This window comes from Tursiops truncatus, chromosome 2 (genome assembly GCF_011762595.2).
Source record: "Tursiops truncatus isolate mTurTru1 chromosome 2, mTurTru1.mat.Y, whole genome shotgun sequence".
Classification (NCBI taxonomy): domain Eukaryota; kingdom Metazoa; phylum Chordata; class Mammalia; order Artiodactyla; family Delphinidae; genus Tursiops; species Tursiops truncatus.
In genome coordinates this window covers 54,567,952-54,593,031 of record NC_047035.1, presented here as the reverse complement: position 1 = coordinate 54,593,031, position 25,080 = coordinate 54,567,952, and the positions used below count along the sequence as shown (strand labels likewise).

At 38.4% G+C, this 25,080-nt stretch overlaps 1 protein-coding gene and 1 long non-coding RNA gene across 2 annotated transcripts in view; one reads left to right on the top strand and one right to left on the bottom strand.

The window, feature by feature from the left end:
* MIS18BP1 (MIS18 binding protein 1) overlaps positions 1 to 248 on the bottom strand; it is a 61,193-nt gene extending 60,945 nt beyond the window's left edge. The window contains exon 1 of the mRNA XM_033851173.2: positions 188 to 248. The gene's annotated coding sequence lies outside the window, so the exon portion shown is untranslated. The remainder of the gene's footprint in view (positions 1 to 187) is intronic.
* LOC141277980 (uncharacterized) lies at positions 177 to 25,034 on the top strand. Its single transcript, XR_012329992.1, has 3 exons — positions 177 to 1,896; positions 22,302 to 22,411; positions 24,231 to 25,034. It is a non-coding gene; the product is annotated as an uncharacterized lncRNA (long non-coding RNA).
* The last annotated feature ends 46 nt before the right edge of the window (positions 25,035 to 25,080 follow it).

The following is a 25,080-nucleotide window of genomic DNA, read 5'->3' as shown; positions in this document are numbered from 1 at the left end:
CGCTTGGGAATTCAAATCTGAAGAGCCCGCCCTCCCAGCCAGCCCGGGATTGGCGCGCCCAGGAACTGCGTCACCGTGCGTCTCACTGGGACTCAGGAAAACTGGGGGTGGTCCCCGCTCCACGTGAGCAATGCTGTTTTTATAAAAACTGGGCAACCCCAAGCTGCAGCGGGTACTGAGCACGCACCTATAGTCGTTCTCGGACTCGTTTTTTCTTCAGAGGGGCGCCAGCCGCACGTTCCGCCGCTCCTCCCGAAATGCTCTGCGGCAGGAAGTCCTACGTCAGACGTCGACTGCGCGCTCCCGCGCTACTGCAGTTTAAGAAGCTTGGCCCTTCCCGGCTACCCTCCTGCTGTATGTGTGAAAGCCAACAGCTTTTGGTTAGGGCTACCTTCCTAGTGTGAGGAAACGGCTTGCTGAATACGTTTGAGAGAGCTTTTAGTTTTCTCAGACCGTCAGATATTTGAGGCCGAGAAGGAACGTTTTGTTATTAGGCGATAATGGACTGAATGCAAAGTTATACTTGCAATGGGATGTTTAGTTTGAGCTATTCCCCCAGGAAGTGTGATTTTTTTTTTAAACCTGATTGTCTCGAATACTACTCTGGGTTGCGATGCAGTTCGTGACAGTCGCGTTTAGATTTATCCCTGCCTTAGGCTACTCCCAGTGATGCTGTGCTCTGACTAACCACCGCGGAGTACTGTGTATCCTTCGCCTCAGCGCCCCGGCACGACTGGGGCGCTGGCTGGAAGCATTGTGTAGGGTACCTTGTTTCAGTCTTGGCGGAGGAGGAGCCAGAGGAGTAACTAGTGTTTTCAGCCTTAAATCCCTTCCAGCTCCAATCCTGCATCTTCTGTTCATGGACTCCGCCCCCCTCCCCCACCAAGTCAGCATTTAGGACAGGAGAGTTTATTTTTTGCCTCATCCAAGAAAATTCTCAACATCCTAGAGCCATGTATCGCATTTGTCCGTTAAGACTGGACTGAAATGGTTGTAATGGATTAATTTTTTAAGTGACTTTTGCGATTCCCTCTTCTAAATCTTGTATCCACTAAGTCTTGTGCTCACCGAATATTCAGAATCTAAAATATAAATTTAAAACATCAAATGAATGCAAGTAAGGAAAATAAACCAGTTGGGGCTGGGAGGTGGGAAGCAAATCATAGATCAAATGAAGTTTCTGTCTGTGCAGCATAATGAGAAAATGGCCAGACATGGATTTGCACCAAATTTATGGGAAAAACCAGACTTAAAATATATGTTTAGTGTCGTCTATGAAATGCATTTTGTGGGATAGAGAGACTTTGAAAAGACAGGCATTCATACTTCAAAGTATCTGAAACAGAGGTATGAAAGATTTCTGTTCCTGATGATGGAAATAGCCATGGCTCACACATTCAGCCAAAACAGGAACCTTGAAATATTAACGGCAGACCCTCAGAATTACAGACTTTAATTTTTTAATTAGTCACTTCTCATGTGAGAAATAACTAGGATCTAGCATGCTCCAGGGTGAACAGCAACAGGAATTTACATAAAGGTGACTAATAATTTTCCAAGGAAAACTGGATAACAGTTTGTGGATAAAAAGTGCAATGAGAAGGCATACAGGCCAAGGGACAATGTTCATCTGTCCAATGGGACATCAACATGCTTCCCTGGATGGACCCTCTAAGTTTGTGTCTGCCAGGCGACAAGCAGACGAGCTTCTTATCGTCACAGCCAGGCACCTGGGATAACCTGCCCTAAATCTGTAACTCCTGGGAACACATACAGACTCACTTAGGGTCCAGAAGACAGACATAGGAGGAGAAGACTGGAATCCTCATGTTGTGTGGGAGTTGCTGCCAAGAGATCTGGGTCTGCTTAGCCTGGAAGAATATTCCTAGGACAATGGTAAGTTCCATACTAATTGACCATATAGCATTTTGAGGAGAATTATAAAAAAGATGCTCTTTCCTCAAGGTCAGTGGTTCTCAGCCAGGGATGATTTTGCACCCCAGGGGACATTTGGCAATGTCTGGAAATATAAATGTCACAACTAAGAAGGGTGCCACTGCCAGCTGGTGAGTAGAGGACAGGAATGCTACGAAACATCCTATGATGCACAGGACAGCTCTTCCACTACAAAGAATTATCAAATCTAAAATGTCAGTAATGCCAAGGTTGAGAAATCCTACGTTTGGAAAATGTAGCCCTGAATTAGGATTTTAGTCGCCTCTCACTCTCTCAGCTGTGTTCCCAATGTAAGGCACAACTGTGCAACCACTACACCCTTTCTGGACTTAGAGGAGGGATGAGGATGGAGTCAACAGTGAGGTTATCGAGGCTTTTTAGAGGATGACCCTTCAGTAGAAAAGCCTGCCAAGGAGATTATTTTGTGATAGAGACAGTATACAAACACACAAACATATATAAACATACCGTTACAAATTGTAATAAGTGCTATGAAGATGTATCAGTTTGGGTCCTGCAGGAAGCTGATGGTGAGATGCAGTTAGGAGTATAAGAGATTTATTGGGAGATAAGGCCTGTGAAAGTTTTAAGGGGTGGAAAAAGAATTGGGCCTGGTAAATCTTCAGGCTTTGATGCAAATCAGACATTTGTGAAAGAAAAAGGGAGAAGAAAGCAGAATTGGTCAGAGGGAGCCAAAGATTGCAATACAAATTGACAGAGTGTTGGCTAATGAAGTAGGGAGTTTTGGGGTAGCACATCAGAAGACTCCCGCAGTGGGCAGAAGTAGGCAGGCCCTGAAATCCATCATGCTGGAGATGGGAAGAACATGCCTTGGCTCAAAGGCTTAAAATTGTTTTTTAGCTGAGATATAATTGACATATAACATTATATTAGTTTCAAGTATACAACAAAATGATTTGAATATGTATGTATTGTGAAATGATCACCACACTATGTCTAGTTAACATCCATTCTTACACATAGATACAATTTTGTTTTTCTTGTGATGAGAACTTATAAGATATACCCTTTTAGCAACCTTTTTTTAGTTAATTTTTTTCTAAGATCTACCCTTTTAGCAACTTTCAAATATACAGTTCAATATTTTTAACTGTAGTCATAATGTTGTAAATTATACCCACAAGACTTCTTTATTTTATAACAGAAAGTTTATACGTTTTGACCACCTTCTTCCACCTGTCCAACCCCAACCCACACCTCTGGCAACCACCAATCTATTCTTTGTATCTATGAGTTTAGTTATTGTTGTTTAATTTCACTATTAATTGTGAAATCATACAGTATTTGTCTTTCTCTGTCTGACCTATTTCACTTAGCATAATGCTCTTCAGCTCCATGCATGTTGTTGCAAAGGCAAGATTTCCTTCTCTTTTACAGCTGAATAATATTCCATTATATATATATATACACCACATTTTCTTTATCCATTCATCCATCAGTGGACACTTAGGTTCTTTCCATGTCTTGCGTTTTATAAATAATGCTGCAGTGAACATGGGGGTACAAATATCTTAGTCTTTTCTTATTTGGTTAAATACCCAACAGTGGAATTGCTTGATTATATAGTAGTTCTATTTTTAATTTTTTGAGGAATCTCCATACTGTTTTCCATAGTTGCACCAATTTACATTCCCTCCAGGTGCGCACAAGGCTTGTCCTGTCTCCATATCCTTCTCAACACTTACCTCTGGTGTGCCGCTTGTGGGATCTTAATTCCCTGACCAGGGACCAAACCCGAGCCCCCTGCAATGGAAGCTCAGAGTCTTAACCATTGGACCGCCAGGGAAGTCCCATGACAACATTTCTAACAGGTGTGAGGTGGTAGCTCACTGTGGTTTCGATTTGCATTTCCCTAAGCATTAGTGACGTTGGGCACCTTTTCCTATACCTATCGGCAATTTGTATGTCTTCTTTAGAAAAATGACTATTCAGTTTCCCTGCAGATTTTAAAATCATATTTGTTTTGCTATTGAGCTATGAGTTCTTCATATATTTTGGATGTTAACCCCTTACCAGGTTTATGATTTACAAGTATTTTCTCCCATTCTGTAGGTTGCTTTTTCATTTTGTTGATTGTTTCCTTTGCTCTGCAAAAGCTTTTTAGTTTTAGTTTGATCTAGTTCCACTCATTTATTTTTCCTTTTGTTGCCTTTGCTTTTGGTGTCAAATCCAAAAAATCATTGTCAAGAACGATGTCAAGGAGCTTACTGCCTATGTTTTCTTTTAGAAGTTTTATGGTTTCAGGTCTTATGTTCTTTTTTTTTTTTTTTTAGGAACCCCCATACTGTTCTCTATATTGGCTGTACCAATTTACATTTCCTCCAACAATGTAGGAGAGTTCCTCTTTCTCCACACCCTCTCCAGCATTTATTGTTTGTAGACTTTTTGATGATGGCCATTCTAACTGGTGTGAGGTGATACCTCATTGTAGTTTTGATTTGCATTTCTCTAATAATTAGTGATGTTGAGCATCTTCTCATGTGTTTGTTGGCCATCCATATGTCTTCTTTGGAGTAGTGTCTATTTAGGTAAGTTGCTTCATTAGCAAATATTTTCTCCTGTTCTGAAGGTTGGCTTTTTGTCTCATTTATGGTCTCCTTTGCTGTGCAAAAGCTTTTAAGTTTCATTAGGTCCCATTTGTTTATTTTTGTTTTTATTTTTATTACTCTAGGAAGTGGGTCGAAAAAGATCCTGCTGTGATTTATATCACAGAGTGTTCTGCCTATATTTTCCTCTAAGAGTTTTATAGTATCCAGCTTGCATTTAGGTCTTTAATCCATTTTGATTTTTATTTTTGTGTATGGTGTTAGGGAGTGTTCTAATTTCATTCTTTTACATGTACCTGTCCAGTTTCACCAGCATGACTTATTGAAGAGGCTGTCTTTTCTCCATTGTATATTTTTGCCTCCTTTGTCATAGATTAGGTGATCATAGGTGCATGGGTTTATCTCTGGGCTTTCTAGCCTGTTCCATTGATCTATATTTCTGTTTTGTGTGCCAGTACCATACTGTCTTGATTACTGTAGCTTTCTAGTATAGTCTGAAGTCAGGAGCCTGATTCCTCCATCTCTGTTTTTCTTTCTCAAGATTGCTTTGACTATTCGGGGTCTTTTGTGTTTCCATACAAATTGTAAAATTTTTTGTTTTAGTTCTGTGAAAAATGCCATTGGTAATTTGATAGGGATTGCACTGAATCTGTAGATTGCTTTGGTTAATATAGTCATTTTCACAATATTGATTCTTGCAATCCAAGAACATGGTATATCCTCCATCTGTTTGTGTCATCTTTGATTTCTTTCATCAGTATCTTATAGTTTTCTGCATACAGGTCTTTTGCCTCCTTAGGTAGGTTTATTCCTAGGTGTTTTATTCTTTTTGTTGTGATGGTGGATGAGACTGTTTTCTTAATTTCTCTTTCTGATATCTTGTTGTCAGTGTATAGACATGCAACAGACTTCTGTGTATTAATTTTGTATTCTGCAACTTTACTGAATTCATCGATGAGCTCTAGCAGTATCCTGGTAGCCTCTTTAGGAGTTCTGTGTGTAGTATCATGTTTCTGCAAACAGTGACAGTTTTACTTCTTTTCCAATCTGGATTCCTTTTATTTCTTTTTCTTTTCTATTGCTGTGGCTAGGACTCCCAATTTCACTCTTTCGTACGTGGCTGTCCAGTTTTCTCAGCACCATTTATTGAAGTCAAAGGCTTTATTAGATCCTGAAGTCCATGCAGTTAAAGTCTGTCAGATAGCTGTACTCATCATATAGCAGTGACACTCTTTCATAAAAGGAGATTAGAATTGCACACTTCCATGCCTATCATAGGAGGATAATTAAAAGATCATAACAGAAGTTTCTTTTCTTTTTTAAAAAAAACATATTTATTTATTTGGCTGTGCCAGGTCTTAGTTGTAGCATGTGGGATCTTTTTTTGTTGTTTTTTTTCTGTTTTTTTTCTTTAACATCTTTATTGGACTGTAACTGCTTTACAATGGTGTGTTGGTTTCTGCTTTATAACAACCAGCTATACATATATCTCCATATTTCCTCCCTCTTGCATCTCCCTCCCACCCTCCCTATCCCACCCTTCTAGGTGGTCACAAAGCACTGAGCTGATCTCCCTGTGCTATGTGGCTGCTACCCACTAGCTATCTATTTTACATTTTGTGGTATTTATAAGTCCAGGCCATTCTCTCACTATGTCCCAACTTACCCTTCCCCCTCCCCGTGTCCTCAAGTCCATTCTCTATGTCTGCATCTTTATTCCTGTCCTGCCCCTAGGTTCTTCAGAACCCCTTTTTTTTTTCTTTAGATTCCATATATATGTGTTAGCATATGGTATTTGTTTTTCTCTTTCTGACTTACTTCACTCTGTATGACAGACTCTAGGTCTATCCACCTCACTACAAATAACTCAATTTTGTTTCTTTTTATGGCTGAGTAATATTCCATTGTATATATGTGCCACATCTTCTTTATCCATTCATCTGTTGGTGGACACTTAGGTTGCTTCCACATCCTGGCTACTGTAAATAGAGCTGCAATGAACATTGTGGTACATGACTCTTTTTGAATAATGGTTTTCTCAAGGTATATGCCCAGTAGTGGGATTGCTGGGTTGTATGGTAGTTTTATTTTTAGTTTTGTAAGGAACCTCCATACTGTTCTCCATAGTGGCTGTATCAATTTACATTCCCACCAACATTGCAAGAAGGTTCCCTTTACTCCAAACCCTCTCCAGCATTTATTGTTTGTACATTTTTTGATGATGCCCATTCTAACGGGCGTGAGGTGATACCTTATTGTAGTTTTGCTTTGCATTTCTCTAATGATTAGTGATGTTGAGCATTCTTTCATGTTTTTGTTGGCAATCTGTATATCTTCTTTGGAGAAATGTCTATTTAGGTCTTCTTGCCATTTTTGGATTGGGTTGTTTGTTTTCTGATATTGAGTTGCATGAGCTGCTTGTAAATTTTGGAGATTAAACCTTTGTCAGTTGCTTCATTTGCAAATATTTTCTCCCATTCTGAGGGCTGTCTTTTGGTCTTGTTTATGGTTTCCTTTGCTGTGCAAAAGCTTTTAAGTTTCATTAGGTCCCATTTGTTTATTTTTATTTTTATGTCCATTTCTCTAGGAGGTGGATCAGAAAGGATTTTGCTGTGATTTATATCATAGAGTGTTCTGCCTGGTTTTCCTCTAAGAGTTTGATAGTGTCTGGCCTTACATTTAGGTCTTTAATCCATTTTGAGTTTATTTTTGTGTGTGGTGTTAGGGAGTGTTCTAATTTCATTCTTTTACATTTAGCTGTCCTGTTTTCCCAGCACCACTTATTGAAGAGATTGTCTTTTCTCCATTGTATATTCTTGCCTCCTTTATCAAAAATAAGGTGACCATACGTGCATGGGTTTATCTCTGGGCTTTCTCTTCAGTTCCATTGATCTATATTACAGTTTTTGTGCCAGTACCATACTGTCTTGATTACTGTAGCTTTGTAGTATAGTCTGAAGCTGGGAACCTGATTACTCCAGCTCCGTTTTGCTTTCTCAAATTTGCTTTGGCCATTCGGGGTGTTTTGTGTTTCCATACAAATTTTTTGTTCTAGTTCTGTGAAAAATGCCAGTGGTAGATTGATAGGGATTGCATTGAATCTGTAGATTGCTTTGGGTGGTATAGTCATTTTCACAATGTTGATTCTTCCAATCCAAGAACATGGTATATCTCTCCATCTGTTTGTATCATCTTTAATTTCTTTCTTCAGTTTCTTTTAGTTTTCTGCATACAATTCTTTTGTCTCCTTAGGTAGGTTTATTCCTAGATGTTTTATTCTTTTTGTTGCAGTGGTAAATGGGAGTGTTTCCTTAATTTCTCTTTCAGATTTTTCTTCATTTGTATATAGGAATGCAACAGATTTCTGTGCATTAATTTTGTGTCCTGGTACTTTACCAAATTCGATGATTAGCTCTAGTAGTTTTCTGGTAGCATCTTTAGGATTCTCTGTGTATAATGTCATGTCATCTCCACACAGTGATAGCTTTACTTCTTTTTTTCGATTTGAATTCCTTTTATTTCTGGTTCTTCTCTGGTTGCTGTGGCTAAAACTTCCAAAACTATGTGGAATAATAGTGGTGAGAGTGGGCAACCTTGTCTTCTTGTTCCTGATCTTAGTGGAAGTGGTTTCAGTTTTTCACCATTGAGAATGATGCTGGCTGTGGGTTTGTCGTATATGGCCTTTATTATTTTGAGGAAATTTCCCTCTATGCCTATTTTCTGGAGGTTTTTTTTTTATCATAAATGGGTGTTGAATTTTGTCGAAATCTTTTTCTGCATCTATTGAGGTGATCATATAGTTTTTCTCCTTCAAGTTGTTAATATGGTGTATCACATTGATTGATTTGCATATATTGAAGAATCCTTGCATTCCTGGGATAAACCCCACTTGATCATGGTGTATGATCCTTTTAATGTGCTGTTGGATTCTGTGTGGTAGTATTTTGTTGAGGATTTTTGCATCTACGTTCATTAGTGATATTGGCCTGTAGTTTTCTTTCTTTGTGACATCTTTGTCTGATTTTGGTATCAGGGCGATGGTGACCTCGTAAATGAGTTTGGGAGTATTCCTGCCTCTGCTATATTTTGGAAGATTTTGAGCAGGATAGGTGTTAGCTCTTCTCTAAATGTTTGATAGAATTAGCCTGTGAAGCCATCTGGTCCTGGGCTTTTGTTTGTTGGAAGATTTTTAATCACAGGCTCAATTTCAGTGCTTGTGATTGCTCTGTTTATATTTTCTTTTCTTCCTGGCTCAGTCTCAGAAGGTTGTGCTTTTCTAAGAATTTGTTCATTTCTTCCAGGTTGTCCATTTTATTGTCAAAGAGTTGCTTATAGTAATCTCTCATGATCCTTTGTATTTCTGAAGTGTCACTTTTTACTTCTCCTTTTTCAATTCTAATTCTATTGATTTGAGTCTTCTCCCTTTTTCTCTTGATGAGTCTGGCTAATGGTTTATCAATTTTGTTTATCTTCTCAAAGAACCAGCTTTTAGTTTTATTGATCTTTGCTATTGTTTCCTTCATATCTTTTTCATTTATTTCTGCTCTGATCTTTATGATTTCTTTCCTCCTGCTAACTTCGGTGTTTTATTGTTTTTCTTTCTCTACTTGCTTTAGGTGTAAGTTTTGGTTGTTTATTTGAGATGTTTCTTGTTTCTTGAGGTAAGTTTGTATTGCTCTAAACTTCCTTCTTAGAACTGCTTTTGCTGCATCCCATAGGTTTTGGGTCATCGTGTTTTCATTGTCATTTGTTTCTATGTATTTTTTGATTTCCTCTTTGATTTCTTCAGTGATCTCTTGGTTATCAAGTAGTGTATTGTTTAGGCTCCATGTGTTTGTATTTTTTACAGATTTTTTCCTGTAATTGATATCTAGTCTCGTCGCATTGTGGTTGGAAAAGATACCTGATACTATTTCAATTTTCTTAAGTTTACCAAGGCTTGGTTTGTAACTGAAGATACAATGTATCTTGGAGAATGTTCCATGAGCACTTGAGAAGAAAGTGTATTCTGTTGTTTTTGGATGGAATGTCCTATAATTATCAATTAAGTCCATCTTGTTTAATGTATCATTTAAAGCTTGTGTTTCCTTATTTCTTTTCATTTTGGATGATCTGTCCATTGGTGAAAGTGGGGTGTTAAAGTCCCCTACTATGATTGTGTTACTGTCTATTTCTCCTTTTATGACTGCTAACATTTGCCTTATATACTGAGGTGCTACTATGTTGGGTGCATAAATATTACAATTGTTGTATCTTCTTCTTGGATCGATCCCTTGATCATTATGTAGTGTCCTTCTTTGTCTCTTGTAATAGTCTTTATTTTAAAGTCTATTTTGCCTGATAGGAGAATTGCTACTCCAACTTTCTTTTGATTTCCATTTGCATGGAATATCTTTTTCCATCCCCTCACTTTCAGTCTGTATGTGTCCCTAGGTCTGAAGTGGGTCTCTTGTAGACAGCATATATATGGGTCTTGTTTTTGTATCAATTCAGCCAGTCTGTGTCTTTTGGTGGGAACATTTAATCCATTTACATTTAAGGTAATTACCAATATGTATGTTCCTATTACCATTTTGTTAATTACTTCGGTTTGTTATTCTAGGTCTTTTCCTTCTCTTGTATTTCCTGCCTAGAGAAGTTCCTTTAGCATTTTTTGTAAAGCTGGTTTGGTGGTGCTGAATTCTCTTAGCTTTTGCTTGTCTGTAAAGGTTTTAATTTCTCTGTCGAATCTGATTGAGATCCTTGCTGGGTAGAGTAATCTTGGTTGTAGGTTTTTCTCTTTCATCACTTTAAATATGTCCTGCCACTCCCTTCCGGCCTGCAGAGTTTCTGCTGAAAGATCAGCTGTCAAGCTCATGGGGATTCCATTGTATGTTATTCGTTGTTTTTCCCGTGCTGCTTTTTTTTTTTTTTTTTTTTTTTTTTTTGCTGTACGTGGGCCTCTCACTCTTGTGGCCTCTCCCATTGTGGAGCAGGAGGCTCCAGATGCTCAGGCTCAGCGTCCATGGCTCACGGGCCCAGCTGCTCCGCGGCATGTGGGATCTTCCTGGTCCGGGGCACGAACCCGTATCCCCTGCATCGGCAGGCAGACTCTCAACCACTGCGCCACCAGGGAAGCCCCTCCATTGCTGTTTTTAATATTTTTTCTTTATTTAATTTTTGATAGTTTGATTAATATGTGTCTTGGCATGTTTCTCTTTGGATTTATCCTGTTTGGGACTCTCGCAGCTTCCTGGACTTGATTGACTACTTCCTTTCCCATATTAGGGAAGTTTTCAACTATAACCTCTTCAAATATTTTCTCAGTCCCTTTCTTTTTCTCTTCTTCTCCTGTGACCCCTATAATTCGAATGCTCGCGTGTTTAATGTTGTCCCAGAGGTCTCTTAAGACTGTCCTCCATTCTTTTCATTCTTTTTTCTTTATTCTGCCCTGCAGTAGTTATATCCACTATTTTATCTTCCAGGTCACTTATCCGTTCTTCTGCCTCAGTTATTCTGCTATCGATTCCTTCTAGAGAATTTTTAATTTCATTTATTGTGTTGTTCATCATTGTCTGCTTTTTAGTTCTTCTTGGTCTTTGTTAAACGTTTCTTGTATTTTCTCCATTGTGTTTCCAAGATTTTGGGTATTTTTACTATTTTACTCTGAATTCTTTTTCAGGTAGACTGCCTATTTCCTCTTCATTTGTTTGGTCTGGTAGGTTTTTACCTTGCTCCTTCATCTGCTGTGTGTTTCTCTGTCTTCTCATTTTGCTTCACTTACTGTGTTTGGGGGGGTCTCCTTTTCGCAGGCTGCAGGTTCGTAGTTCCTGTTGTTTTTGGTGTCTGCCCCCAGTGGCTAAGGTTGGTTCAGTGGGTTGTGTACACTTCATGATTGAGGGGACTAGTGCCTGTGTTCTGGTGGATGAGGCTGGATCTTGTCTTTGTGGTGAACAGGACTGCATCCAGTTGTGTGTTTTGTGGTGTCTGTGACCTTATTCTGATTTTAGGCAGCCTCTCTGCTAATGGGTGGGGTTGTGTTCTTGTCTTGCTAGTTGTTTGTCATAGGGTGTCCAGCAGTGTAGCTTGCTGGTCGTTGAGTGGAGCTGGGTCTTAGCTTTGAGATGGAGATCTCTGGGAGAGCTTTCACTGTTTGATATTATGTGGTGCCGGGAGGTCTCTGTTGGACCAATGTCCTGAACTGAGCTCTCGCACCTTAGAGGCACATGCCTGACACCTGGTCAGAGCACCAAGACCCTGTCAGCCACACAGCTCAGAGGAAAAGGGACAAAAAAAGAAAGAAAGAAAGAAAAAAATAATAATAAAATAAAATAAAGTTATTAAAAATAAAAAGTAATAAAAAAAGAAAAAAAAAGAAAGAGGAGAGCAAACAAACCATAAAACAAATCCACCAATGATAAAACTGCTAAAAACTATACAAAAACAAAACAAAACAAAAAACGGACAGACAGAACCCTAGGACAAATGGTAAAAGCAAAGCTCTACAGACAAAATCACAAAAAGAAGCATACACATACACACTCACAAAAAGAGAAAAAGGAAAATAAAATATATATCTATATATTAAAAAAAATGAAGAAAGAGAGCAGCCAAATCAATAAAGAAATCTACCAATGGTAATTAACTCTAAATACTAAACTAAGATAAACATAAAGCCAGGAACAAATTAGATGCAGAAAGCAAACCCCAAGTCTACGGTTTCTCCCAAAGTCCACCACCTCAATTTTGGAATGATTCGTTGTCTATTCAGCAATTCCACAGATGTAGGGTTCATCAAGTTGATTGTGGAGATTTAATCCACTGCTCCTGAGGCTGCTGGGAGAAACTTCCCTTTCTCTTCTTTGTTTGCACAGCTCCTGAGGTTCAGCTTTGGATTTGGCCCTGCCTTTGCATGTATGTCACCTGAGGCCATCTGTTCTTCACTCAAACAGGACGGGGTTAAAGGAGCAGCTGATTTGGGGGCTTTGTCTCACTCAGGCTTGTGGGAGGGAGGTGTACGGAATGCAGGGCGAGCCTGCCGTGGCAGAGGCCAGTGTTATGTTGCAACAGCCTGAGGCACACTGTGTGTTCTCCTGGGGAAGTTGTCCCTGGATCACGGGACCCTGGCAATGGTGGGCTGAACAGGCTCCTGGGAGGGGAGGTGGGGATAGTGACCTGTGCTCGCACACAGGCTTCTTGGTGGTTGCAGGAGCAGCCTTAGCATCTCATGCCGGTCTCTGGTGTCAGCGCTGATAGCTGCGGCTTGCGCTGGTCTCTGGAGCTTGTTTAGGAAGTGCTCTGAATCTCCTCTCCTAGCGCACCTGAAACAATGGTCTCTTGCCTCTTAGGCAGGTCCAGAGTTTTTCCCGGATTCCCTTCCGGCTAGCTGTGGGGCACTAGTCCCCTTCAGGCTGTGTTCATGCAGCCAACCCGTCTCTCCCTGGGATCTGACCCCTCAGCTCCCAGCCCCCACCCGCCCTGGTGGGTGAGCAGACAAGCCTGTCTGGTTGGTGAGTGCCTGCCTGCACCGATCCTCTGTGCGGGAATCTCTCCACTTTGCCCTTTGCACCCCTGTTGCTGCCCTCTCCTCCGTGGCTCCGAAGCTTCCCCCCGCCACCTCCTGTTTCAGCCAGTGAAGGGGCTTCCTAGTGTGTGGAAACTTTTCCTCCCTCACAGCTCCGTCCCAGAGGTGCAGGTCCCGTCCCTATTCTTTTGTCTCTTTTTTTTTTATTGTGCCCTACCCAGGTATGTGGGGAGTTTCTTGCCTTTTGGGAAGTCTGAGGTCTTCTGCCAGTGTTCAGTAGGTGTTCTGTAGGAGTTGTTCCTCATGTAGATGTATTTCTGATGTATTTGTGGGGAGGAAGTTGATCTCCACGTGTTACTCCTCCACCATCTTGAAGGTGTCCTCAGCATGCGGGATCATTAGTTGCACCATGCAAACTCTTAGTTGTGGCACGTGGGATCTAGTTCCCTGACCAGGGATTGAACCTGGGCCCCCTGCATCGGGAGCATGGAGTCTTAGCCACTGGACCACTAGGGAAGTCCCAGAATTTATTTTCAATGGCTTTCAATTTTTTTTGTTGCAACCCACAGTAAGAAATATGTTTTACATTGTAACCTAATAAATATAAAAATACATATAACTAAAAAAAGTTTTTGGAACATTACTTACCCTTACTGTGTGCAATGCATGCTGATATTTTCCTTTTATATATACTGTTCTTTAGTGTTTAATTATAGGACAATGTGAATATTTTCATGTTTCTGTATGATTAGAGATTGCTTTTTCTTTTTAAAAAATTAAGACAAAATTCACATAACTTAGAATTAACCATTAAAAAAAACTAACCATTTTAAATTATACAATCTAATGGCATTTAGTACATTCAGAATGTATACAACTACCACCTACAAAAAATTTTTATTACCCCCCAAAGGGAATCCCATACCAATGTCATTCCCTATTCTCCCCACCCCTTCTGTCTCTATAAATTTACCTATTCTGGATATTTCATATAAATGGAATCATACAATATGTGACCACTTGTGTCTGGTTTCCTTCGCTCAGCATAATTTTTTTGAGGTTCATACACATTGTAGCATGTTTCAGTATTTCATTCCTTTTTATGGCTGAGTAATATTCCATTGTATATATTCAATATATATCACATTCTGTTTATCCATTTCTCCATTGACATTTGGGTTGTTTCCACCTAAATATATAACAATCTAATTTGAATTGTTAACGAATTAGCTTCAGTAGCATATACAATTCTGCTTCTATAAAGCTCTGTCCCCTCTTTTATGTTGTTATTGTCACAAATTATATCATTTAACACCATATGCCCATTTTCATAGATTTATAATTATTGTTTTATGCATTTGTCTTTTAAATCATATAGGGAAAAAAGACCTAAAAACCAAAAATACAATAATACTGTCTTTTATATTCACCTTTGTTGTTACATTTGTCTGAGTTCTTGATTTCTTCTTGCTTCAGGTTGCTATCTAGTGTCCCTTCATTTCAGCCTGAAGGACTCCCTTTAGCACTCCTTATAGAGCAGATCTGCTAGTGACAAACTCCCTCAGCTTTTGTTTACCTGGGAATGTCTAACTTTCTCCTTCATTTTTGAAAGATAGTTTTGCCAGATATAGAATCCTTAAACAGTCTTTTTCCTCTCTGAATATGGCATTCCACTGCTTTCTGGTCTCCATAGTTTCTCATGAGAAATCAGATGTTAATGTTATTGAGGACCTCTTGTATGTGACAAATCTCTCATTTCACAGCTTTCAAGATTCTGTTTTTGTCTTTGTCTTTTGATATCAAGTTCCCGTTCTTTCTCTAACTCTCTCTGTATCTATTGGCAAGTTACTTTATCTCCATTTCCTCATTTATGAAATATAATAATTGTGAGGATTAAATAAAATGATATATGTAAAACACTTAGCACAGAGTCTGGCATATATTAAGTACTCAGTAAATGAAGTTTTTATTATTATACATTTGTGATTTTGAACCATTTTCTCTAATGTCAAATGCTGCCCAAAAGACAAATGTGGTAAGGATTAAAATGCACTCTTTACATTTAACAATGAGGCCTTAGGACAACAGATTTAGTAGGGCAGAAGCTCAGTTATAGTAGGTTAGGGAATGATTGGGAAGAGAGTGCCTGAAAATAGCCACAGAGACATTTCTCCCCTCCCCTCCTTGCTGAGAAATGTGTAAAGGGGAGGAGAGAGAACCCTCAGTAGAACATTTGGGGTTCAGGAAAATCCACAGCGCCCCCAGGGTTGGAGAGACTTGACTTTGACTTAGGTGGGATTATTATTATTACTATTATTATTATTTTCTTGGAGCAAAGGTTGGTGAATTATTAGCCTTGTACAAGTGGAGGGATATTATTTTTAGAATAACTAGCTGGAAGGAAGGAAAGAACAGTTGGTAGAGGTGTGAGGGATTTTTTAGGTAGGGAATAGTCTTAAAGTTAAAACCTTCTCATGGCCTATATTTTTGTCTTTGTTGTAGGAAAAGAGATCATTGGCTAAAAGAGCTAGGAGGTATAGAAGTGTTTAATCTTCAATATAATTCCTCTGTGAGAAGAGTGGTTAAATTTTGGAACAGATGTTAATGGAAAATATGAGAGAACTGACTTGAGAGAACAGAGAGATTGCTGGAATGTATTGAGAATCAAGCTAAAGTTGGAGTCAAGATTTAAGTAACACCAGTTTGCAGGATTGGCAATTTCTGTTTCTAAAACACATTTTGTAAGAGAAAATATTAATCCAGGGCTGGGATTATTTTGGAGTGGGTATATGGCAGAATGATAATAACACAAAGGAGTTGTATTTTTTGATAGGAGAGTTGTTGAAATGATAGACTATGTTTTTTGTTTTAGTTGGATGGGATTAAAAATAAAGGTAAGAGGGCTATTGGGAGAGTTAGAGAGGTCAACAGACAGTAGGAGCTTGAAGACAATAGGAGTTAAGCAAATAAGAGAACTGGAAGGCTGGGTGGTAAGCATGTGAGATATTAGAGTATCAGAGATGGGGCCATTCCTAGGTGACTCCGAAGTTTAGGAAATAGTTATTCATATGGATAGTCTAGCTGGTTGTAGGCTGAGGTTGGGGTAACATGAGAGGCCTGATGGTATTAACAGTAACTATGTCTATAATACCTGTTATAACTAGTATTAATATTTTAGTATAGCTAAAAGTGAAATGAGGTGTCTATGATTTAATATGATGTGACTTGATAAGCTGTATTGTGTTCCTCTCTGTCAGTTCATACTAATAGGTACAGAAACTACACTGAAGCCTGCTTGATGTCAAAGACAGAAATGGAGCCAGTTTATTAAAGTCTCAAATTATTATGAAGTAAATAGAGGATGGTTTGATTTCCCCAATCCTTGCTTCCAACTGTAGTCTGTCAAATATCTCATTCTCTAAATAGTGGCTATCTTGAAAACATCTTGGCCTCATTCTGTCACCTGAAGATCCCTGCCACTCAAAGGAAACCACAATATCCCAGCCCCTTCCCGGTCTTTGGGGAAATGCTCCAAATCTGTCTAACTCTAGTCCTGCTGCTTCCATCTCCTCCCCATGCTGATATTATTCCTAGGAAATATATTAGGGATGACAGAATTTCATCTGTTCCTTGCTAACAGAAACAAACAAAATGTACCACACCGTAAGTGACAGCTTTGCCCATTGAAGGAAGGTCTGACTAGGGCTCTGCTTAGCTTATCTCTCATGCCATCTTGTGGTTAAATAGGTGGCTGCACTGGGAGCCTTTTATTCTGGTCATGCCTGCTGCTTTCGGGTTAAGGGCAATTTTATCTGCCTTTTTTTCTGTGGTTTTGGATCTGGATTCCAGGGTTAAGGAGAGAGGCAAACTGAGCCTAGTGTCCTCCACACTGACCAGGTTCAATGGGTTGAAGGGAGGCTCTTTCCCTGTGACTAGATTTCACTTAGATTTCCCACAGGTATTTTAAATTCAACATATTCATAATAGAACTACATCAATCTGCGTCCCCTCACCCTTCTGTATCCCCCTCCTTACCTTCACCCCAGGCTTCCCCTCAGTAACTCCCAATCTTAAACTCTCTTCTCCTTTCCTCTTTATCACATTGAAAGACTGTTTATCCACTGCTAAATCAGAGCCTAAAGCCATTCTAGATTTCCCCCCCTCCCCTTCATTTCCTTTTTCTGGCTCCCAGTTCCAAATGGCCACTAATCTCCTATCCATTTCCTACATTCTTCTGCCACTGTTTGAGTTATAGCCTTCAATATTTTTCACTGAAACTATTGCAGTTGTTTGTCTCTATCATGTTTCCCATTTTACAGCCTTGCCCATCTCAGAATTTTCCTTCATATTGCCTGCAGCTTGATTGATCTGAAACTCAAATTTGAAATCCTTTAATATCGCCGAAGAGCCTACAGGGTAAAGTCCAAGATCCTTGATGTGTCTTAAAAGGTACCCTGTGAGTTGGCATTTGTCTGCTTTTAAGCCTCCTCTCTAATCACTCCTCATTTCACACATAACAACTAGTAACATTTATACCTCCTGGAACACACTGAGTTTTGTCAGGCTCTGGGCATTAGTTCATATTGTTTCCTTTTGTTTACGAACAAACATCTGTCGGTCTTATCTTGGGGTAGTTCAGGTACAGTAGAGGCATCCTGCAAAATTTCCGTGGGGTATGTATCTGTTTGGGCCTGTAAGAAGCAGATGCATCACTCAATGGGGTGATGGAAGAGAATAATAGAAGGGTCCCTTGAAGAGAATTTAATAAGGGGAATATTTATCAACATAACCATCAAGGGATGGTGAAATACCCAAGGGCTAAAAAACAGGTAGAAGTGTTTATCCCCCCTAGACCTAAAGGGACAAGGGGAAGGAACAGCATTTTGGAGCTGGGAGAGATCTGTAACTCTGTGTGAGAGTGCACCCAACAGTTACAATGTCTGAAAGCAGAGGAATGTGGCCACTGCCAAAAAAGCGTGGGGGTGGGGGATGTAGAATAAATAGCCCAACTCCTCTCTCCTTCCACCTTTTTTTCTTCTGCTGGTTCTTCTCATTGGCTGATTCCAAATGAAAGCCAAAGTCTAAGGAAGCCAAGGTGAAGCAGTCTATAGAGGTTATCCTCCCAGGGTAGGGCAGAGAATGGTAAAGGATCAGGAGAACCTAACAGAGAACAATCAGCGCAGAGGGGAAACCTGTCTGCTAGTGTTCTGTGAGAGGAACGGGGCAAGAGGGCTAGGGATGTCACCTTTCATTTTGAAAATGTTCAATTAATCTCCTGTTTTCAGATGGTAGCTAATCTCTTAGCTTTGATAGGTATTCCCAAGTCTTAGGCTGGGGAGGAGGTCTAGGAAACTATTTTGTTAAAATATAGACTTTCAACCATTTCTCCTGTTTTCAGCTTGACTCCACACTTTGCCTTCAAATGTACCTGCAGCCTCTAATTCCTGAAACCTTCTGGGATTTGCAATTCAAATCAGCTTCCTTCTCATTAGCTTCCTTCCCCCTGCAGGTTCGGTGTCTGACATCCCCTGTCCACTACGTCAGTTTTTGCTAAAACATTTCACAAAAAACATTATTTTTACTATCCTGGTCAGGAAACAAATCTGCCTTCTGCTTTAGAGGGATACATCATTTCTGTCTTTCTAACCTGTTTTCCATACAAATATCTTTGAAAAGATAGTCTGGAGCAAAAGCTGTCAATGCTTCTTTACAACACATGCAGAAATACAGGAGACCACTGAAAATTGCCTCCCAACAGTAAGGAAGAAAGAGAGAGTCAATTCATGGATTGGCCCTTTTAAAAAAAGGAATGATTTTCTAAATTTCTGGTTGGTGGAGACCCTGTATCCCTGACTTCAGAAACAGACGGTGGTAAAGTATGCATTATATTCTAACTCCTTTTCAGGCAGTCTGTTTCATGAAGCAGAATTTAAGTGCTTTTTTCCATCAAAGTTCTATCTCTCTCATAGTAAGTATGATGTCTCTCAGACTCCAGCATTGAAATACCTATCAGTCTTAGTTTTTGGTATTGATGAGTTTTGGTCTTTTTTTGGTCATTTCATAGGTATTTATTTATTTATTTGTTTAGGCTGTGCTGTGCAGCTTGCAGGATCCTATTTCCCCGACCAGGGATTGAACCAAGGGCCCTGGCAGTGAGAGCGCTGAGCCTTAACCACTGGATTGCCAGGGAATTCTCCCATAGGTATTTTAAATAGGAAGTTGGGAAAGGCTTTGTAGAAAGAATGTGTAAAGGTTAGCAAAACCTTTTCTCTTTCTTTGTGGGCAAATGTGACCTTGGGTTAACTTTCTAATTATGTTTCTCTGGAATCCTGATAAAGTAGAATGTCAACTGTCTAATTAGCAATATTGTTTATGGTAAAAATGACCCTGATTGGGGTAATTTTGCTAGGCCAGGAAGGTTCCTGGTGTGAAGCCAAAACTTTGGGCTTTCCTAAATAACTCAGTATATCTTTTGGGGGCGGGGATCTGGAAGCTATGCTCATGAAAGTTAGTTCCTATCTGGGACATGGGCCTTCTAACCCAGGATGACTATTGCACATGTCCATGTGGGTCTCATTCTCTTCCACTTGAGCTGTTATTTGGGGGAAGACAAGCACCTGGGCTGATGGATTGCTTTGAGTACTCCTATATAAGGAGAATGCCTGATACTGCCCTGCTCGCTTGCTGTCCTTGCATATTTTTGGCTCCAAGTGTGACCTGTTCTGGTCTTGTGAGACTAAATATCTAGGTGAACTTAGAGATAAGCAAGAGGAAGCACTGCTGAGCATTTTTAAGAAGATATAATTTCTCTGTGTGTTTTTTGTTTTTAATATGATTTATTTAATGGTAAGTTTATAAATAAATTTATTTTATTGAGGTATAATTGACATACAATATTATATTAGTTTCAGGTGTACAACATAATTCGACATTTGTATATATTACAAAATGATCATGACAATAGGTCTAGGTTACATCTGTCACCATACGTAGCTACTGATTTTTTTCTTGTGATAAGATCTTTTAAGATTTACTCTCAGCAACTTTCAAATACACACTACAGTATTGTTATGTATAGTCGCCATGCTGTACTTTACATACCCATGAATTATTTACTTTATAACCAGAAGTTTGTACCTTGTGACTCCCTTTGCCTATCTGCCCATCCCCCAAGCCTTGCCTCTGGCAGCCGCCAATCTGTCCTCTATCTGTGAGCTTTTTTTTTCTTTTATTCTTTTGTTTTTTCTTTTAGATTCCACATACAAGTGAGATCATAAGGTATGTGTGTCTCTCTCTGACTTACTTCATTTAGCATAATGCCCTTCAGCTCCATCCATGTTGTCACAAATGGCAAGATTTCATTCTTTTTAAGCCTGAATAATATTCTATTGTGTATATATATATATATATATATATATACCACAATTTCTTTATCCATTCATCCATCAATGGACACTTAAGTTGTTTCCATGTCTTGGCTATTGTAAATAATGCTGCAGTGAACATGGGGGTACAAATATCTTTTCGAATTAGTCTATTTTTCTTTGGTTAAATACCCAGCCATGGAATTGCTGGATCAGATGGTAGTTCTATTTTTAATTTTTTGAGGTATCTCTATACTGCTTTCTATAGTGGTTGCACCAATTCACATTTCTATCAACAGTGCACAGGGTTCCCTTTTCTCCACATCTTTACCAACACTTGTTATTTTTTGTCTTTTTGATAAGTGCCATTCATTCTAACAGGTGTAAGGTGATATCTCATTGTGGTTTTGATTTGCATGTCCCTGATTATTAGGCATATTGAGCATCTTGTTGCCTGTTGGCCAGTTGTATGTCTTCTTTGAAAAAATGCCTGTTAAGATCCTCTGACCATTTTTGGATTGGTTGCTTTTTTACTGTAGGTTACCTTTTTATTTTGTTGATGGTTTCCTTTGCTGTGCAGAAGCTTTTTAGTTTGATGTAATCCTACTTGTTTACTTTTGCTTTTGTTGCCTTTGCTTTTGGTGTCAAATTAAAATAAATCATCACCAAGACTGATGTCAAGGAGCTCACTGCCTTTGTTTTCTTCTAGGAGTTTTATGGTTTCAGGTCTTTAATCCATTTGAGTTAATTGTTGTGTATGGTGTAAGACAGTGGTCCAGTTTCATTCTTTTGTATGTGGCTGTCCAGTTTTCCCAATACTATTTATTGAAGAGACTGTCTGTAAGTTAATTTACTGTATGTATGTAGGTTTATTTCTGGGTTCTGTCTTCTGTTCCATTGATCTATGTGTCTGTTTTTATGCCAATACCTACTGTTTTGATTACTATAACTATGTAATATAGTTTGAAGTCAAGGTATGTGATGCCTCCAGCTGTGTTCTTCTTTTCAAGATTGCTTTGGCTATTTGGAATCAAGAAGATATCATTTTAAATGAAAACTCTGATCTTAGTCTGTAAAGTGGTTTAGAAACATCATGCTGACAGGGAAAATAATCCTGGCTCAGGATTCCTTTCTGTTAGTCATTATCTGCAGAGAAAATTCTCAGACAAATTTCAAACATCTTTAAATTGATGGGGTGACTCATCAGGAAGATCAAGAAAATGCTAGAGCAATATTAATGGGCATTTGACAAGAACTTCTTAAATTTAAGAACATGGGGTGATATGTGTATAATTTCTAAAATAACAACTGTCTGAATGATACCCACTAGTGGTTATTTTGACAGCTCTTTCTTCCCCAACCTTGTGAGACTTAACAACATTTTTATTAAAGATTTTGATGAGAATGATAAAGGCTAATCAAATGTGCCATCACTATGACTCTAGGGTAGAGAGTATATTATATGATAAAATTAGGATCCAAAATATCTTCTAAAAGCTTGAGTAATGAGCTAAATAAACCAAATATAATTTAAATGGGATAGTTATAGGTCTTACTGGCATAGAAATAAGGTTTTATATTTGAGTTCCTCAAAACAATAACCAACTGCAGAACTATAAGATAGAAAAGTGGCATAAAAGTAACATATGTATCCTAAATATTCTCAAATATTATTGCCAGCCTTCTGGGGTTACCCTTTTGTTTAACAGTCAAATAAAATTAGTCTATACTCTATTGTTTAACTTCAGGAAATCCAAGGATTTTGGCATGGGGAGGGAGGTGGGGGTTGGGGAGCTTACATTCTCCTTATTATCTTCAATAAATTCGTGCTCTGAACTTGTGCTTTTTGCTCAGTTTTTTTAGTGAATTCTCTGTTTTTCCTATTTCTTTTTCTTTCTTTCCATTTTCAAGAGAAGGAGGGGATACAAGTCCTGACTGAGATACCAAGTTGTCTGGATTCCTTCTGGTCCCTGATGTGGAGCATCTGGTTGATTTTGCTCTTTGGACTGGAAACTGTTGAGGTATGTGTCTGTTTTTGTGCCCGCACCATACAGTTTTGAATACTGTAGATTTGTAGTATAGTTTAAAGTCAGGGCGTGTGATACCTCCAGCTTATTCTTCTTTCTTAAGATTGTTTTGGCTATTTGGGGTTGTGTTTCTGTACAAATTTTAAGATTATTTGTTCTAATACCATGAAAAATGTCACTGGTATTTTGATAGGAATTGCATTGAATCTGTAGATTACTTTGGGGATTATGGCCATTTTAATAATATTAATTCTTCCAATCCATGAACACGATATATCTTTAAATTTGTCTGTGTCATCTTCAGTTTCTTGCCATTTGTGACAACATGGGTAGACCTAGAGGGTATTATGTGATAAGTGAATTAAGTCAGATAGAGAAAGACAAATACTGTATGATTTCACTTATTTGTGGAATCTAGAAAACAAGATAAATGAACAGACATAACAAGACAGAAACAGAGTCACAGATACAGAGAACAAACAGGTGGTTGCCAGAGGGGAGGAGGATAGGAGAAGATGAGTGAAATAGGTGAGGGAGATTAAGAGGTACAAATTTACAGTTACAATATAAATAAGCCACAGGAATGTAATGTACAGCATGGAAAATATAGTCAATAATAATGTAATATCTTCATATGTTGACAGATGGTAACTAGACTTATCATGGTGATCATTTTGTAATGTATAGGAATATCTAATCACTATGTTGTGCACCAGGAACTAACATAGTATTGTAGGTAGGTCATTTATACTTCAAAATACAAACAAACTTATAGAAAAAGAAATCAAATTGTTGTTACTGTAGACGGGGTAGGAGAAGAGGGAACTGGATGAAGGTGGTCAAAAGGTACAAACTTCCAGTTATGAGATAAATAAGTACTAGGAATATAATGTACAACATGATTAATATAATAAAAGTTGCTATATATTATATATGAAAATTGTTAAGAGAGTAAATCCTGAGTTCTCATCATAAGAAAAAATATTTTTTTCTTCTCTTTTGTATCTATATGAGATGATGGATGTTCACTAAACTTATGTCATGGTATAAGTCAAATCATTGTGCTGTACACCTTAAACTTATATAGTACTGTATGTCAAATAAAAATCTCAATAAAACTGGAGGAAAAAACCCCACATATAATACTTGGCAGCATTATTCTAAATTTCAGGAGTATTTAGAATAAATGCAGTGATTGATATCCCTGCCCTGATCTGGGCCTCATGTATCTCTTTCCTCAAAGAAAGAGGTGGAGGAAGAGGAAGAGTAGGAAGAAAAAAAAGCAAAGAGAAGTATAAATATAAATGGTCAAAGTGAAAAAATGCTTAATTTTCCTAACAATTAAATAAGTGAAAATAAAAACAGCAATGAGACAGCACATTTGACTATCATATAGATAAAGATTAAATTGTGATTATGTCCACTGCAGGTGAGAGTGTGTAGTGGTAGACCCTTGACCACATAGTTGCTAGAAATAGAAATGTTTATAACTTTTCTAGAGGGAAATTTGATAACTATTAAAGTTTTAAATGTACATATATTTTGAACCAACAATCCAACTTTTAGTAATTTATTCTAAACAAATAATCATACAAGTATGAAATAAAATATATATATAAGGATAAGCACAGTATTATTTGTACTAATGAAATGAAAAATTATCTAAATTTTTTTCAATGTGATTGATTAAATAAAAAATGGTACCTTATGCAAATGAATGCTTATACAGCCATTAAAACTGCTAAGACATGTAGAGGTTTTGCCATAGAAGGAAGACCATCACTATTTAATTTTTTTTAAATTTTTTTTTTAGCTGCATCATGCGACATGTGGGATCTTAGTACCCCAACCAGGGATTGAACCCGTGCCCCCTGCATTGGAAGCACAGAGTCTTAACCACTGGACCTCTAGGGAAGTCCTAGTCCATGACTATTTTAAAGTTAAGAAGCAAAACAAGGTAAAGGACAGTAATTATACTATAGGCCCACTTATTTGAATATATTTTTGATGCCTGAAAGGATATTCTTTGAATTAGCCAAGAACTCCTTTGGTACCAAATCTAGTCAAATTAGTTTATGTAGAAAAGGAGGTTTGTTGAAACGACTGAGGTAGCTCACACTTAAAAACAATTGCTTCCAGAACCAAAGAAGGTTTAGGGAATTCGGAGACTAGAGTGTGGAGCCTGAACACTGCCAGCCTTTTTTTTACTTTTTCATCTCTTTCTCTCTCTATCTTGTTTTGGCTTCATTCTCTCTTACTGCAGACAGGATTCCTCCATGTTGTGAGAAACATGGCTGCCAGCTACTTCTACAGATACAAATGGTACAACTCTAAAACCAGTGTGGCAAAAGAGATTCCTTTTTCTCAGCTTCCCATTGTGAAAATCTCAGGGCAAGATTCTGATTAGTCTTGTGTCATACGCTCACATTTTTTGACCAAGTAGTGTTAATATGAGGGTGATATTCTATGATTGGCCAGCCTGTTGTCAGGGGAGTGGACTGCTTCTATAAGAAACAGTAATATGGACATGGCCACTGAGGTAATAGTTATGAACTGCACAGCTAAGCCAGTTGTGTCTGTTGTATACATTAAAATGTTAATTATGGTTATTTCAAGGAGGTGGGATTAGGAAGGAGACTTTTGCTTTATATAATCTATATTTA